Below are 16,183 nucleotides of genomic sequence, written 5' to 3'. Positions count from 1 at the left end.
TTTAGCTGGGATGACCCTTTAAGTGGACAGAACACCAATCTACCACAAAAGAAGCTAGTGACTGGAAACTTGTTGATCTGAGCTAAGTACTCTTTTGTGCTCAGCGCGACATGGAAAATTCCCCAGTTTACGTCCCCTGCAAAACGTGGACTCAAGTTGGAGTACAGTTATCTAGATAGTATCAAAAATATGGATTGGAAGAAAGAGGCAAGGAACTGGTTTGTATGCAACACGGAGAAAGTGTAACATCTTCTTTGTCATACTGTATAAGTATGGCAAAAGACAGGAAGAGAGTTGAAAGGTGCAGTTCCTCCATATATGACTTATTTTGAATAGTGAAATCCGTGTGATGCTTTTTAAAGCAGATTGCCAACCTTAATATTTACTTATTTTCCTATCTGTTTTCAATTGTATTTAAACAGGCCCAACGCCTGAAGTATATTGTTCACATGGCATGTCCTGCTGTTCATTCACAACTTCTTCACTCCAAGAGGCAGCACAGAGCATTTTTTTCCATAAAGATTACATCGGATCTTAACAGAAAAAATGTCTGTCCTAATCTTCTCAGATAAGGCTCTTTGAGGCCTACTAATATAACTAAGTGAGAGGGGATTAGAAGCTATATTCATTTAGGTCTTTGGCTCATTTTGTTGGAATAAAATACATTGTTTTAAAAAAAGCAGGAAAAAAACTGTAGCAGTGAAAATAGATTGCAGTTATAACAATTATTTTGATTATCTGTATATACGTGAATGGTGGAGAGAGCTTTATTTGCAGCTGACATACCAGGGACATCTCTCCATGCTCCGGTACACAGCTACAGTAATTCTTATCATAGTGCGTGTTGTTTCTCTATGCCAATACAAAGTAGGTGGAAATTGGAACCTTAATCTCCTAGAGTTGACAGCAAAAAGCACAAAAGGGGGACGGACACGTATCAAAGTACCTCTGCTCCCACCCAATCCCACCCCTTTTGCTCAAGAGGACCAAACTCATGTAATCTACAGATCATGAAGGATCGCATCTGAGTTTACACCTAAAGGCTAAGTAAGCGGCATTGCAGAGGGATCCTCCACTATGACTGACATTCTTTGTCAGGTATTTATATCATGCTAGGATGTTAGCAACACTCCAGTGTACCTGCTGAACCATTTAGGCGCAATCATAAACTGCTATCCATTATGGACTATATTCCTCTAGTGGCATAGAAAGCTGGAATCCAGAGTACACCACTGCAGAGGCTGATCTGAGAAAAAGTGTCTTTGAAGGTACTGAAGGCAGAAGGTGTGAACCTGAGTGCACTCACACAATCCCCTGATCTGATCTCTTCCAAACAGAGGTAAACAAGTCCAGTACAGATCCAAATGCTTTCCACCCAGGTGAAGTCTAGCAAACTCCTTTAGATTTTGATGGTAAATTCAAGGGACTTGTGAAGATTGACAGATTCCCAAATAAATCCAGACAAACAAGGACTCTAAACTCCTCCAATTATCTGGAGTTGGGATTTCCAATTGATAAGTAGCCTGTTAAAGAATGTCAGAAAATGTGGGAGATAAGTCTAACTGCATGAGAACCACAAATAGGCTGCGGCACTTTGAACAGTTGATCCAAATGAAAGACATTGTGGAATATATTTTGCAAAGCAAGCCCTTAGCCATAATTTGTATTTTGTGAATATAGACCCATGAGAAATCGTGCAAGTCGTATTCCTCAGCAAGAAAAGGAAGGGCATGGTGGCCAGTGACCAGAGTTGGCCAAGTAAGGGACATCTTTGAAGCACTGCCTGACCACTTCACAGAAGAGTACATCATCTGTCATATGTCCACAAAGTGTGGGCCACTGTCAAACACATGCTGTACACTAAGGCATAGGAAGGGAATGACGCACCATTGATCCACTCTGTCAAACACCTTTTGCTAATCTTGTTCTCATGTTGAGTGGCGGGTAGCCAAAGAAGAGTATGCATTAAGTGTCCAAGAGACTGGGGTAATACGCATTTGAAAAAAAGCAGAGTTCCAATTTTCTCTGTGAATTCACCCCTTCCTGATTTAAGCAAAATGTACTCTAACGTGTAACTCTCATAGGTATCCCTATATTGGATAAATAGTCTGGCAGAACTGGTTTAATGAATGGAAAACACCATGCTTAAAGCCTTTAAGCCATGTAGGGCAATGAGGCCCCTCAGACACTCCTTGGCAATTAAACCAGAGTTGGACACCTCAATGTTGTTCTTACTTAACATACCCAAAGGGTTAAACCTGGCAACATAAGTAAAAGACTGGCTGCCAGAAGTGTGCTCAGCTGTACTGGACAAACATGGAAATTGTTTAACGTCATATTGTAAGCTCTCTGGGGCAGGGATTTCTTTTCCTAGTGTCTAATTTTGCTTGTTGCACTTATTGTATTATAATTCACTGTATTGTCTCTTTTATAAAGCGCTAAGTACAATGCGGGAGCTATATAAGTAAAGATATACTGTACATACATACATACAAAGTTACACAAATTATGGAGCATTGATTGTAATTTGCAAAATCACTTGAAATCTCCCTAAAATCAATTTTTAAATGTCAATTAGCATGGTCAGTGCACATGACATTGAGCACTAAGGACTGTAGCTGGTACACTACATCATGGACTAAAATACTGGAACATTTTATCTTTCCCAATATGTGAAGACAGAGGTGAAGAGAAGCGTTGTCCATTTAAAAGCTTGTTAAATGAATAATTCCCAGCTCCTCTCTGGCAGAATCAGGGTGTTTAAAAGCTATGTGTTATATTTTGTTTTATCCTTTTTTCTAGACAAAGAAGCCACACACAAACCTCACATCAAAGTTAAAAACACAAAAAAATTGTCGAAGATAATTCAGCATAAACTCAAAATAAAATGTGTTACGTCTTTTCAAAATAAATGTGTGCACGTAAAAAATAAATATATAAATAAATATATACATACTGTATATATATATATATATATATAAAAAATTATAACAAAAGGCACAAACCCATACACTGTGCTTTCAATAAAAAACACAAGTGGATACAGACTTTGAATGTCCAGTAATAGGGGGGGGACTGAAAAACCTAAAATAAAGAAAGAAAAGCCAATATGGTGAAGTACGTATATTAAGAGATCTCACAACGCAAGCACTGAGAAGTGGTAGATAAAACAGGCACGTCGGTACAGAAATGATCTTTAGCAGCAACACATGCTGTGGAAGTTAACACCAGATCACACCCACGGATACAGAGGACGCCGTCTGTCATCAGTCTTTAGTCTCAAAGCGACTGCAATCAGATTCCTCTTCTTCTCGGTTACTTGATCTCGCGATTCTTGCACGGTTGTAGTATACAGATGCTGCTGACGTTGTATATGTTACGCCTACACTCCTCAATAATGACCATTTACCCCTGACGAAGTTCGCAGTCGCAATGGTTAAAAGGTCTTTTGTCTCAGGTGACACCGCTCGCCGTGGGGTGGAACAGCCAGGTAATGCGGGAGAGTTGCCTTCAATACTCGTGGTCTCCTCGCTGACAGAGTCCGGTCGATCGGCTCCAACTGCTGACGTCACCGCCTTGGATTGCACTGCTACGGTGTCCCTGAAAGGCCAAAAACCTCCAACGTGTTTCGAAACTCCTATTGGTGGGTTTCTTCATCAGGGATAATTGCTGCATGGGGCTGTACTTCTATATATACCCCAGATCGTTCCATTAAGGCAATTGTTTTGATTGATCAGGGATCCCCTGATGAAGTCATCATAGATGAAGAAACGCGTAGGGCGTGGCTAAGACTGAGGTGTCACTTTCCCACGGACATTACCACTGCTGTTTGAGAGACACTGCAGGCTGTGTGAGGCTGAGAAGAATTTTGGATCCTTTTCCCCCGGTGGTGCAGGGAGCTGGGGGTGCTGGTTCCCGGAGGGACTTCCTGTGCGGGGCGCCTGACCGGAGAGACGCCACTTCCGGTTGTTCGAACCATGTGGAGAACAAACAGGAGAAGGATACCATTGCTGATATCGGACGGCAGTACTGGCTTATGAGAGCCTATCTTATACCTGCTTTTAAACCGTGTACCTTTGTGAGTGGGCATTTGACTGTTTTTATTGTTCTATAAACTAAATTGTTATACTTTAATGCACTAGGTGTGCGCCTGTTTCTTTTCTTTTTTCATATATATATATATATATATATATATATATATATATATATATATATATATATAGCAAATGGAAATATTACTGTGTGCTCATTTGCATGTCTTAGACAGGTCTGCAAACCCGCCTTTCACCATTATCACCCAGCACACAGCACTTTCACTGCAGCAAGGGATTCTGGGAAATGACATGCAAATGAGCACACAGTGCCACCTTTTGCTTCAAAAACCAGTTACGCGGCCAAATAGGCACATTTAAACATATATGGTGGACTTGCCCCAAAATCATCCTATTCTGGGGAAGAGTTAGACGCCTAATAGAAGAAGCAACAGGGGTAGAGCTAACATGGGACATAGAAACAGTGCTCTTACTAAAACCGACAGACGGACTTGAGAGAAAAATAGACTTTTTGATAACGCAGATCCTCTCCGCAGCCAAAAATTTAATAGCAAGACATTGGAAAAAGAACGACCCACCCCCGATCAACGAGGTATTGCACAAAATAAACTACATAATGACGATGGAGAGACTTACAAGCCTAATACACGACAGACACAACTCCTTCCTGACGATATGGGACCCCTGGGAGACATACATATGGAAGAACCCAATAGGAACCATAAAATAGTAAGGAAACCAGTAATAACTACTAAAGGTTAGGTAGACCTAGACCTAGCATAGGATGTGACAAGTATCATAGAATGTTTGCTTCCTGCATGAAGCCAGTGATGGATGCTACCCCACCACCCTACCCCCCCTCCCCACCCCATAACCCTTTTATTTTCTGTACCCCCCTCCCCCCCACTCCCTTCCCCCCTTTATATGTTAATATGATTTCTGAAAAAATAAAAAAATATATACGTTAAAAAAAAAAACCATTTACCCACCATAACTTAACTAAGTATATATATATAATATATCCTTGACCACTCATGTCTATTAGTATTTCTTTGTCTGTCCCTGAATAAGGTTCCCTTGTGAACCACACCAATTATTTTAATAGACCACTAATAAACGTAATATTTTAACTTTTTGACTATTGCAGTGTCCATTTGTCTTGTTTTTTGAGGTTGGATCATACCCATCACTGGGATTTATATGGTGCACCCATTACCCCTGTACTGACTGGCACGTTTATTCGTAGAGCCCCTCTATCTTCTCCACGTGTCATCAGTGTGGTTTTGACTTTCATTTCCTTTCCCTCCACACGTTCCACACAAGTTCTAATTAGCTCGTTCTCCTGGAGAAACAAAAATCTGTTGCAATTAGCTTGTTTGATCAAAAGGAAATTGGAAATGTGACTTCTTCCTTTTCCAACTCTATACATCCAACAGCAATCCTGCCCTGTCCTCCAATTAGTGCATACATGAAATAACAGTGCCCAGTTTAGCTCTCGTGCTTTGCATCACTGAACTCCAAACCCCTAGGTTGCATTCCTCTAGTTCAGATGAAGCAATGTATTAAGATTGCAAACAAGTCTCTGGCATCAAGGGGGGTGAAACGCATTAGTTCCCTGCACAAACCACCCCCTGCAGGGACTGTAAGAGCTGGAAGGGAAGCTCTCTGTAATACTCCGTGTTTTCACATTGCTGATATCACGCACGCTGCTGATTGGCTGAGGAGTGCGGCAGTGTCCAATCACCAGACGGAAAATCTCATGTTATTTTACTTGGGCTGGAAAGCCTCAGCACATGAGAGGAGACAGGGGGCTCTCAGGCTGCAGAACCTGCCTGCTGCTCAGCGGCTTCCTTGTGTCTGGCAAAATGTGCTTCTCCAGCCCGCAGTAACTGCTGCAAGTCCAACTGGGGAAGAGAACCAGGGCATTTCATTACTTTGCCATCCATGTGACTGTCTGTTTCCTCTTCAGAAAGGAATACCTTGCTGGGTTTTCAGAAAGTCATTTTTTTATGGTAAGTGATTGCCTGGCTAGTGGTGTTATATTTTTGTGATTGGTCATTTTCTGGACTATTGCCATCTGAACTCCACATTGCACGTGTCCCTTTAAAAAAAAAAATACCTATGTGTATATTCCCCTTTTTTATGCTGTTTTATTTCTGTACAGTTTATGATTTCATGAACCATACTTTTTTACAACCTCTGCATTTAATAGATCCATTATAAACGAGCAGAATAATCTGCTGCTTATACATCCAATGTGTAGGTTTCTATCGGAGGGGGGGAATGTCTGTCAAGTAGACAGTCTTCAGAGCCTTAATTAGTTTAACTGGACCAGGAGGCTCAGTGCAAATGAGACACGCTGCCTCTTAGGACACCAGTTGCTCTTTTCACCCATGTACTCCAAGTCCAGCAGTGGACACTGCTCTACAGCGCCCTCTGCCAGTGAGAGGTTCGTGTTAAAAATGACCTGAATTCCGTATTGTCCACCCTTTATATTATTATTTAATCAGAAAATATCTTCAGGACTTGTTGAAAAGTGGATAAATAAGGTCACAGGGAGATGTACCGAAGATCACACTGTAAGTGGCCCAGAAAGAGGTTGAACCCACAATCCCTGTGTGTTTTTTAAGAGCATCAGTCAGCGACTGATAGTCCCCCTGAGTGTCACAGCCTCATCTGGCGCTAAGGAGTGCTGAACATAACAGAGCTGTTTTTTTTTCTTCTTCATTTGCTCCCCCTTAGGGAGTTGCAGGATTAGCTTGGCGGTTAAATGTCTCTAAAATGAGAAACTCCGGTTCAAGGCCAAAGCTTTTTTTTTTGTTTTTGTCAAGTTGTGTTGCAAGATCTTTAGGGTAGGGGTTCGCTGCATCTGTATTATTGTACTTCACATGTATCAGTAAATTGTGTCTTTGCGACCATGAACCATCTCACAATGAAGTAGTTGCAAATGTAATCCGTGTATTGGGAAAGTGTCAGATGAAATGAATGAGCTGGAAAATCCTCTCTACTTGGTTGGAAACTCCTTTCCCAAAGGAGCTTTAAACCAGATTTAAGCGTTTCAAGAACACCTCTATTAAGAGTAGACTGTAGCACCTCCTATCTACATATATATATCAAATGCAGCACAAATGTGTTGAATGCCAACTGATTTAAACAGCCTAGAAAAACAAGCATCATCTCAAGACAATATTGGTCTGCTTAACCTGGCACTGTACTGTTATTTTTGGGGCTTAAAAATCCTCGCATGCAAGAGCAGCCAAATGAGTTTGTGCATCAGGACACTGTCATGCTGAGAATTGGCAACGTGCTTTTTTTTGTAGTGTGCCAAATTTGTATTATTTTTTTTTTTTAAATCTGTGAAATGTTATATTTTTCTGTGTGCCGAAGGATAGCATTAAAAAGCAAGTTATTGTGTAATTTTAAAAAAAAACTGCCTCTTTCAGCATTTCCAGACTTAATAAGTTATAACTATCCACACCCCTATGTTTACTTAGAGCAAGTAAGCCAGTTATTGTGCCAGTGGTGTGAGCTGTTTTTTTTTTTTTTTCTTTTAATGAAGACAATGCGCTTTTATTCTAGGTATTGATTTGTTGCTGGTGAGGCTAGAACCACATAATTGATTTGGGGATGGGGATGGGGGGGAGGTTGATGAAGGCAGCTAAGGGTGGATCTTTTAAATTGTGAATGTAATGACAGTATAATTTCTTTTAGAAAAGAATGTAAAGGATTTCTACTATTTTATATTTGCTCTTTTGTGACATCTTAAGTCACTGCCATTGCACTGATTTTAAGCTGCTTGTCTTGCTTTAGCCAGTACTCGTATAAGGGCAGAACAATGCTTCTATCTTGGCAAACGCATTACCTTGTGCATTATTTACTCTGCCAACATTTTTAGAATTTGAGGTTCTGGAACTTGCGATAACCACTCTGATGTACCATTTGCATGTACTTGCTGAAACCATTAGTAAAGCTTACATGACTTTTGCCCTTAAAGCCTAACAAAAAAATTCGAAAGCTGCAATACTAAGCAGCTGTTGAGTGCAAAATAGGGCTGAACTTGATTACATTTTATTGTTGTTGGCTCTGTTTTGCAGTTCGGTATGAGTTTGCTCTGTGACTCTAGTGTTCTTTAGCCCTAAAAAGTCTACGTTTTTGGACCTTTCTTCACTTTCCCTTTAATTGTGGTCTATTGACAAATGCTTGTGTTCGAAAAGACTTTAATGTCTGCATTAAATGTAAATTACTCTTGCAGTGCTTTTGCAATGTGGTTTCACTTTTAAGCTTCTCTATCCCAAGCAAAATTGCTAATGACACTGCTTTTTAGGTTAACCCAATGACCTAATTGAAGTGCATGGCTTTTTTTTATTTTTTGTTTTTTTAATGCATTTCATGTATTAAATAAATAAAAATTTGTACACACGTAACCCAGAAAGTTTCCATCTGTGGGGTGTTTTTTTTTTTTTTTTTATATAAGCAGGCCAAGCTTCTAGCAGGGTGTGAGTTTCAGAGTGTTTGCCTGAATGAGGCTCCAGATGTGGCAGCTCAGCTGTTGCCTGTCACTTGAGTGACAACTGGTCTCTTCCCAATAAGCTGTTGCTTTCTCCATTTATGCTCAACTAGGTGTGTGTGTGTGTGTGTGTGTGTGTGTCGCAATATTTTGAGGAGCCCTTTCTCTCTAACTACTCCCACTGGGGTATTTTAAACATAAACAGCAGATGTTTATCATTCTGTCGTCTTGGGTTCAATGTGGTCTCTTCTTATGGTGACTAGGTTTGGCCTTGGTTAGAGATCTGTCATTGTACCTCTGCTGGGGGTCTGAGGAAAGCAACAGAAGATGTGGCTAATAACAGAGTATTTCTTAATGTACTCAACCGGAGAGGCAGGAAACACACTGGGGGGGAGGAGGTGTAGTGGGGGGTTCTTACTGGGTTTCTGAAAAAATGTTTGCATGTAGGACTTGAAGGTTAACCATGCATATGCCTAACAACATAATGTTGGTTTATTAATGAAGACAGAACCTAATCTTTGTTTAGAAAGACATAGCTTCTCTAGAAAGCGTTTTGATATTGAGACAGGACTCTTTTTGTGTGTGTGTGTGTGTGTGTCTGGTCTTTTTCTCTGTTTGGCAAATAGAATAACTGTGTCTGGGGTAGACTGGTAACGCAAGCAACATTTTTTTTTTCTTTGTGGTTTCCAGTGTCTGTTACTGTGGGTGAACCAATTGGTGATTAGAGGTCACTGTTAAAAAGAAAAGCAATTAATATATACCCCCAGTGACAGATTCAATCAGTTCTGCCACAAAAACTGTGAACCGTTTATCATGTTTCATAATCAAAGGTGTATGGAGCTGCTGTTTTGTCTTGAGTTTCATAAAGGGAACGGTAATGAGTGAGCGCTAAACACACATTTTCTGTGAAACATCAGCTGGGGGGGGGGGGGGGGGGATCTGCAGGGTTAATAGCTGAACTATTAAGATTAAAGTCAGATGTGTTGCAAAAAAAAAAAAACTGTTTTCCCTATATCCGGTTGGAAAACAGATGGTAAAAATGGGCAATGGGGTAAAGCTTCCTTCAGTTTCCAACTTTTGTACACTCTTGGGTCTTCTGGAAGTAGAAGAAAGGAGAATGACTTTATTCTAAATGTCGTGACTTGGAGGCATTAGCAGCAGACTAGCCTAGCAGATTATTCTGTTACAATAACTAAACCTTTTTGTTATCAATCTGTTTTCTTGGATTTCACTGCGAGCTGGGAACATGGTCTGCATAGTTGAGCTTTACCTTGAGTCTTTTATTGAGCAGTTATTTTGGATTTTGATGCTTGGCATGAAGAATAGATCTGTGTTACAGCAAGGTTTTGAAAACAAAAATGTTTCATTTTATGTCCCTGGATAGGTTTGATGCTTTTATTTGGGCAACAGTGAGTGTCTGTTGAAGGACATGGCACAACCTTTTATCAGTGTTGCATACTTCCAAATTAGCAATTGGTATATATCAATGAAATATTTAGCATTTTTGTACTCCACTGAAGGTCTATGAAAAAATTAATGCAACTTCTATAAAGAGATCTTGCAGTCCGATTTTAAGTGTGCACTAAATGGTCACGAGCCGGGGGGGGGGGGGTGTTGGCACGTGCGCTGCACCGCTGTCTGGGGAGAGAGGGAGCGTTTGCGACGGGAGGGAGCGTGGCGGTGGTTTTGCAGGGGTGTGGCCATGACCTCACGCAGCTGGTTCACCCTCATTGGCTGAACCGCTGGCGGGGGCTTGGCTACGCCTCCGTCGCAAACTCTGATCTTAAATTCCCCTGCCTGCCTGAAAACATGTCGCGCACCGCTGGGGAAAGGTGCACGACCAGGTAGGAACTGGGACCGGATTTACTGGGGGGGGGGGGGGGGCAGGGTTTGAGCGCACTGTAGAAGTTACTGGGGCGCCCCCTTAGACTCTGGACAGATCAGTACACAGAAATGTGGGCTTTTGTTTGCCAGGCAATGCCAACAGCAGAAGGAGAATATATGCTTAAGATCAAAAGTGGACTCCCTTTTAGCTTTATCAAATTCTGCTGGGACTACTTTTATATACTGCAAATTAACTATTGCTAATGGGTTTTTTTCCATCAAAGTTCCTATAATTTACAATAAACTCCAGCGATGTGTTGTTAAATGCGCTCTGCTCTCCTTTAAAGGTGCATTGAGACCAACATGTTTTTGCCTTGCACACTTTCATGGTGAAGCCTGTTCCCCCATGGTTATGAACTCTGATTTTGTCTACATAAAGCTAGATCCACAAAGCTTTATGAAACAAGGGCTCATAACGTTATCCCATTGTATCCTCAGACAATTGTATGCAAAAAAAACCATCCAAACTCCATCTAATTTGCATAGACTTAACATCATGTTATTGTGCCTTAATTTACAATAAAGTGATGTTATGCCAGTCTTGGCATTAGCTCTATCTAGAACCAGTGTTTTTCTAACCAGGGTTCCTAGGAATCATTGTGTTCCCTGGGTGGGCATCCCTAAAGTGTTCCATGCACTTTTTCAGGTCATTTGAAAATTGTACCAAATACAGAAGAATGTACAATGCATCTGATCTCAGACAAGTTATTAGAGACGGTTGGGGTTCTGTGGAATTTCGCAATATAATTGTAGGGTTTCATAACCAAAATTGGGCTGGAAACCACTGATATGGGTCCTAAAATAGGGTTTTTGTTGGAATGGAGATAACCATGTTTATTTAAATTATGCGAACTGTGGTGTTGCAACAATTTCAGACCCAGCAAAAAACTTATTTTGGTATCTGAATGGGAGTAACATTAAATCCCTGTGTTTACCATAATGGACTTGAGTGGATGTTATATCTGGGGGGGGGGGTGCGGTTACAGAGGCCCCATGCTCTTCCCCAAAGCATTTAAATTAAATGTAACTCTGTAACTCGCTTACCAAGATTCGGGCGGCGCGTCCACATGGCAAATGATGCTGCGGGGTCACGTGACATCACCGCGCGGTATCATTTGATGCTTGATACATGGTATGGGGGGGCTGCGAGCAGTGGGGGAGAGCAGGCAGGGGGCTGCAGGGCAAAAAGTTTGCGCACCCCTGTGTTATATGATCATGCCTAGAACACATGTTGGTGATGAGATGCAAATTAGTAAACGCTATGTCTTTATGGGAGAGAACTTGGCTTAACATTTGTCTTTGAAGGTACACCGTTGGTCTAAAAATGATGTTAACTTGGGTTAATGCCACATAAAGTGATTTAATGGAGCTTTGTAGATCTGGGCCTTAATGCTTGTGCACATGCAACTTTAATCATTGTTTTGGCTAAGCTTGTGGAATTTGTAATTTTTATTTAAACCTATTTAATTTTCAAGTGGGTTAATGTTGATACCTGTAGTAAACCGGATGCATTGCAGTGGTCTCTACAATACCATACATTTGAGTGATGCCGGGAGAAGTGGTGTCTTTACAGATCTAAGGCTGTGACCATAGTGCAGGAGACGGCGCGAGCAACGTCGCTCGCGCCGAAAAACAACACTAGGACGCCAATGTATTTGTGTATAGTGAGTGCACAACCGCGATGGGGCGACCGATGCTTGGCGTGGCAACCAAGTTTGAATTTCCTACGCGACGGCCAGGTCACGTGAGCGGTTTGAACAATGAGGGCAAACCAGCTCCGTGACATCACGGCCGCGCTCCCCCATCGCGCAAACGTGCAGGCCACGAATCTCGGCAAGAATAGGCGCGCATGACGTCACGCTTTTGGTCGCGCGCACCCGCACTATGTCCAAGGCCCAAGAGATCTAGATTAAAGATCCAGCTGCCATATTAAAATTCTAAGCTCTTTGGTGTAGACTTCACGGTGTACAGTTATTCTTGTATATTTTATATAGGATTAAACAAGTTTATGGCTTTTGAGGGTTCTAATATACTACTGATCTCATTGAAGAGCGCAGAATAGTCCAGTAGCTACAAATAAGATTATTTTTAACAGCGTATAGATGGAAGTTAAGTAAGCATCGTTTTGCCACTGTATAAATCCTTTGTAATACCTCACCTTGAATATGGAGAATGGATTTGGGCACCCACGTAAAAGACCTTATGGAACAGGACCAAATGCACAGACGAGCCACCAAATGTAATAAAGGGGACGGAAGGCCTGATTTCGGAAGACAGTCCAGCTAAATTAAATCGGTTTACATTAGAATAGGGGCGTCTAAGAGGGGATATGATTATTTACAAATATATCCTGGTTCAATACAATGAACTTTAAAGAATTTCAGCCTTCGTCCAAGGGCAGTACAAATGACACAGGGTCACCCCTTATGATTGCAAGCAAGGAGTTTTCACCAGCAATAAAGGAAAGGGTTCTTCACAGTAAAGGCAGTTTAAAATGTGGAAATCATTACATTACAATAAATGTAATGTAGACTGACTGATACAATAGATATCTTTAAGAAAAGGTTACATATGACTGATGTTGACCCAGGGAGTAATCTAATTGCCATTACTGGAGTCAGGAAGGCATTTTATTTTTCCCCTTTATGAGACATAATTGGATAATAGATCACTGGTTTTTGTTTTTTGCTTGCCTTCTGGATTAATATGTTGCAAAATAAAATGAGTATCTGTTGACTAAATTTAACATAGGTTGAACTAGACCGTGTATCCAGTGCAGTACATAGTGTATCCAGTGCAGTACATAGAATTTTGCAGGCACAATGCGTACTTTCCAATCAATTTATTTTTTTTGGGTGCCAGAGGCACAAGGACTTGTCACAAGGAGCGAACACTGGGATTTCACCCAGGCTTCAAACGTCAGCCCTACTACTATTGCCCAAGTGTCAAGCTAGAATTGTCCTACATATGCATTTATTTAAAAACTGGATGCAAAAAGAAGCATATTTTTTAAATTAAAGCCTTCTGGTGATCTCATGACTTTCTGGCACCAATACAGGAATCTAATCGGATCACTTTGTTCGCCAAAATTATTTTTTTTCCAGAATCTTACATTGTTCTACAGCCTAACTTGATGATTTTTAAGTAAATATTCAAAAAATCTCTTCAGGGTGTTCACTTTTTGTTTGTTTGGGGTGTATTCATGCATTTATGATCATATTGGCGCCTTTTGGTGTTCTAGAACGGTCTCTATTTTGTTCTGTGTATTTTTTTTTTTTTTTAATGTTCCAAAAAGAATATCCTAGAGTAAATGCTCAATTATTCTCACCTTATGCGCTTTGACTGGTTGCATAACCTAGTTTTTTAGTAGACAATTGTCTTGCAGAGCTCATAGTTGTCTATTCTCACCAGAAAAGCCTGACCGAGACTCCCAGACAGGACAGTCGTTTTCAACAGATCGCAGATCAAAAAAGATGGTGTTATTTCAGTTGTTGTTCTAACGTTACTCTTTTCCAAGATCTTGTCTGACATCATTTTAACTCCATCTTTGTGTTGATTTTAGGATTTACTACTTGTACTAGACGTGTGGCAGAAATGGCTAGGTCACTGGACGTGTTGGGACAACCCAGTTTTTGCGATATTGTGAATGTATACAGTGCTATGTTGGGATTAAAGTAGTTGTTTTGTAATGGTTTCGTGTTCCCATTGTACCGCATTGCAGAACATCATTTATTTGTAAAGCTCCAACATAAAGTGGGGGGGGGGGGGGCATGCATTTTACAAATAGTAAAGTATTCCAATCACCGTTACTGCAATAAAATGTTGTGGGCACAGAAGCACTTGTATTGCGTGGGATTCTTCCCCCGATTCTTTTTAGAAATCCTAGTATTCTATATTCTTACCAGTCACCTTGGCTGCAAAAGAATTGCAGAGTACCTGTGAACGTCAAGAAAGGCAATCTCATTGTGTTGATATAGCTCATAATGATGGGAACAGAAGAGGGGTCCTTGCGTGCTAATCATAGTAACCTTGTGAGGATGTCAAAAGAGCACTGTAAAATGGTTGACGTATAAAATACAAGCCAATATCGCCAGTGCTGCACAACAAAAGGAAAACGCAATGTGATGTCTGTGCTCAGGTGCGTACTTGAGGGTCTTTCGACAGTCCTCAAAGTCCTTTCGGGACAAAGAGCCTGTAAAAGTTCTCCGTGCTCTGTGACTTCAACCGAATGGCCCTCCGTCTCAGTCTTTAGAGGTCTTCAGCACCCTGGCACGCCAGGACATCTGGCCATCTCCACTGCAACTCCTCATGGAGAAACCGGTAAGTGCATCGTAAACACAGTGCAAGGGTGTTTAATAACCCCTGACCAATAATAGTACCACGACTCGTCGCCCTCTGCATCTGTGCAGGCACTGCTACAGGGAGACTAGACCTGGTCGTGGTGAGCGAATGGACTTGGGCGCCATAAGCTTTTCCGACCGGAGCACCAAGTGCGTGCCACAATCTGTTCTACAGATGCCATGGTTTTTAGCCCTACTTCACTGACATTTAAAGCAAGTCAGTTCTAATGGCTATTCCTGCGCTTTCTGGCGATTTTGTATTTTTAAATCTATGTTCAGGATGGATACGCTTTAAATGAGGTGTCTGGAAGATTCAAATGGAGTCAAGTGCAGTCTATAGGTTACCATGGTTTCCTCGTGAGGTGGAGATCAAGTAAACAATTTGCAACCCTAAAAAGAATGAAGTAGAAATAGCTGTTAGTGCAGTTGCCTGACCTGAGGAAGAGCGCTCTCTCAAGCTTGTCTTATAATACACTTTTTTTTTATTATACTTTGACGAACAATTGATATCACCCAATACTGAAGTAACCTGAGGAAAAAAGTAGGATATGCTTATGATGCTAGATCTGTTTGTGTGAGTTAAACTATTATGGGCTTTAGGGCAATTGTTGCTTTCACTGCAACTGGAACCATAAAACACCGTTTTTTATTGTGTGTGTGTGTGTGTGTCAATCCCTTTGCATTTGAAGGCAAATTCTTGCAGACCGTCATTCTGTTCAGAGCATTGCTCTTCTGCCTGAGTGACCTTATTACCTTTTTATATTTGTAAGCCATACTTTTTTTTATTATTATTATAATAACCTGTACAAAGTGTTACATTGAGAGAATCCCCGGTCCTGCAAGTGACATTGTTCTTTTCAGCTGCCCATCGCCTAAATCACAGATCACAATTATGTTCTTTTGACTTCAGCAACAATTCTGTCTGAAATGTTTCCAGTTACACAAACTATTGGCAGCATATAGCAGCTGCAAGCCAAAAAGCATTTCATAGTGTGTTCCAAAAATCAGACTGATTGCTTTTGACTGTAATAAAGTCTGATTCCCTCTGATGTTTTTTCACACATATATATTTTTATATTTCAACCAGTCCCTAGCTTGTTTAAGTCGTTTCAATCGGTGTAATGTAATTTTTTTTCCCTTTTCTTTATTCCCTTAAAGCTTCAGCTGATGCAACAGATTTGTTTTTTTTGTTTTTTTTAATTCTTTATTAATTTATTTATAAAATATTTTACCAAGGGGTAACACATTGAGAGTTAACTCTCGTTTTCAAGTATGTCCTGGGCTTGATGCAGGGGCCCCGGTAGCTGAACTGTTTTAATTTCAACTCCTCTGACCCCCTGCTTCCCGAGATACTGTGTCTGTAGGGGGTGCAGGTATCTCTCTGTTCTTTAAATGTCCTG

At 40.9% G+C, this 16,183-nt stretch overlaps 1 protein-coding gene across 2 annotated transcripts in view; it reads left to right on the top strand.

The window, feature by feature from the left end:
* Nucleotides 1-5,822: 5,822 nt before the first annotated feature.
* Nucleotides 5,823-16,183, top strand: part of PRICKLE1 (prickle planar cell polarity protein 1) — a 62,127-nt gene continuing 51,766 nt past the window's right edge. The window contains exon 1 of one of the 2 annotated variants that reach the window (XM_075600085.1): nt 5,823-6,064. The gene's annotated coding sequence lies outside the window, so the exon portion shown is untranslated. Of the gene's footprint in view, nt 6,065-14,472; nt 14,764-16,183 lie in introns of those variants that run through there. The other variant, XM_075600086.1, reaches the window with a different exon arrangement.

The sequence above is a fragment of the Ascaphus truei genome, chromosome 5 (genome assembly GCF_040206685.1).
Source record: "Ascaphus truei isolate aAscTru1 chromosome 5, aAscTru1.hap1, whole genome shotgun sequence".
NCBI lineage: Eukaryota > Metazoa > Chordata > Amphibia > Anura > Ascaphidae > Ascaphus > Ascaphus truei.
The sequence above is the reverse complement of the archived record's forward strand: the minus strand, read 5'-3'. Positions and strand labels throughout refer to the sequence as shown.